Below are 2,425 nucleotides of genomic sequence, written 5' to 3' on the forward strand. Positions count from 1 at the left end.
ATGCTCGTATTGGAATCAGGCTTTTGAGGATACATGCCTGTAACCCAAAGCAATGGATCCTATTATGGCATAGGGTCCTGTCTGGTTTAATCTTCTTCTCTGGGGACATCCATCTATGGTATGAGTGGAGGTCGATTATCAGCTGGTGTCAGACATCCCTTGTTTGTTCCGGGAGACCTATACTATTGGGATGGCCTCAGGGACTTTGGAGGTTTCTCCTAATTTGTACGATTTTGGACCATGGAATGGGCAGAATTCCCATGGATTGGTAAGCACAGTCCTAATGTGTGGCTCCAGGGGCCCAGCCTGGAGGGTGTGGGGCCCAAGACTTTGAGGACAGAAGTCTGAAAACACAAACTCAGCTTAGGTTTGGGGACGTAGGTATGGCAGGCCCGATCTACAAACCATGAGAAGAACTCTTCAGGATATGAAGAAAGTGCGAGTCTGAGGCGCTTGCTCAGGCTTTTGTCTCTGGATTTTGTATCAGCGATGGCCGTGGAATGTCGGGGAGGCCTCATGGGCCATGGACGAATCTTCCTCTCTGAGGATTTGGCCCGATTCCCAAATGCTTTGCGTCAATCTGTGGGATGGGAGGTCTCCTTTCAGTTTTGTTACCTCAGGTGTCCCACCAAAAGAGGAATTCCAAAGCCAAGCCGTGGGGAAGACTGAAGGGACAACCCGAACTATGGTTAAACATTGGGGCCTAGGGGCATGGCAAGCCCAATATTCTATCTCTTCATCCAGCCACTGAGTGGCCTTACTTGAGGACTGGGCTCAGCCTGAGCGTCACAATGTGTGTTTGTGACCAATGTGGCCCGCGAGCATGGGAGGCTCCTCATGGGCCACACTGGTTTCAACGACACTGAACGTTGGCAACATGCCAACCACAAGGTTTCTTGCCATGGGGAAGGAGTTCTGATTTCTGCATCAACTTCAACCCTGGGCAGTGTTTGGAGATAAGGTCTAGGTTCTGAAACCTGTAAACCGAGGTTGGGAAGAGATGAAGACCTAAGGCCATGGCGGCTCGATGTGCTCAGTGTGCGGCCAGCTGTCTGGGAGGGTCCAGGGGGTCCAGGCTCAGGCTGTGTCAGAAAGGGCATTAGTGCCCTGGTCAGCCTATGTATTTGGGGTACAGCCAAGGTCGATGCAGGTTGATCCTCATTTGGGGTTACTGGGTAGCCCCAGAGGACAATGTTTTTCTTCTGGAGGGCCGGCAGAGTGCTGCATTGTAGTTCTGGATTGCCAAACTGGAGGGCTTGTGGGCCAGTAGTCTGACGACAAAAGTCTGAGAACACAAGCTAGGCTTAGGTTTCTGGGTGAGGCAATGGCAGGCACAATCTACAGACCTGAATCGAGATCTCGTGCATCTGAAGTCAGGGCGAGGATCAGACGATCGCTCAGGTTGGAGTTTCTGTCCCTGATGGCCCCTTCATGAATGGGGGGGGGCATCACGAGGCCATGGGTGTTTTCCCACGATGGGAGTTGTGAGAAGCTCCAAACTGCAGAGAGTCTTCTGCAGGACAATTGAGACCTGTTGTTTGGCTCCAGACCAATGATTCTGAGCAGGGTTCTAAGGATGGATTGCTGGGTAGCCCACCTCGCATTCCAATTGTCTCCTAGCAACCAGAAAAGTTAGATGTCCTGGATCTGTGGGGAGCAACCGAGGACGCTGAGTTGAAATGGACACCCCTGGGGATGGGTCCTAACGTGCTTTTGTGTCTATGGAGACCTTGGAATGAAGCGGTGGCACTGGGGCCCTAAAGGGTTCTCCTAAACAGAGGCTTTGACCGAGCTCCAACGTGCAAGTTTCCCAAGTGTAGATGAGATGTTTTCTGATGGGTGAGTCAAGAAACAGCTATATGCTGCTTTTGAAATCCAGGCCTCTGAGGAGAGATGCCTGGAAACCAAAGCAATGGATCTGATTAGTGCCTAGGGGCCTGTTCTTTCCTTTTTACCTCTGGGCACATCTGTCTATGGGTCTGAGTGCAGGTAGGTGCTCAGTTGGGCTCAGATTGCCCCTGTCTTTCCTGGGAAGCCACCACTATTGAGATGGATCAGGGACTTTGGAGGTTTATCCTATTAGAAGGGTTGTGGCCATTGGAATGGGCACACACAATTCCCTTGGAGAGGGCAAGTACAGTCCTCAGGTTTGGCTCCAGGGGCCTGAGCCTGTAGGTTGTGTAGGCCAGGGCTGTTTGGACAGTTGTCTGGAAACACAAACTCGGCTTATGTTTCGGGTCATAGGTATGGCAGGACTGATCTACAGACCATGAGGAGAACTCTTCGGGATTTGAAAGAAGGGCAACTGTGAGGCTCCTGCTCAAGTTTTTGTCTCTGGATATCGTGTCACTCATGGTCGTGGAATTTCTGGGTGACTTCATGGGAAATGGACGAGTCTTACCCTCTGGTGGTTTGGCCCCGTCCA

The sequence above is a fragment of the Mustela nivalis genome (genome assembly GCF_964662115.1).
Source record: "Mustela nivalis genome assembly, contig: HAP1_SCAFFOLD_226, whole genome shotgun sequence".
NCBI classification, from domain to species: Eukaryota; Metazoa; Chordata; class Mammalia; order Carnivora; family Mustelidae; genus Mustela; species Mustela nivalis.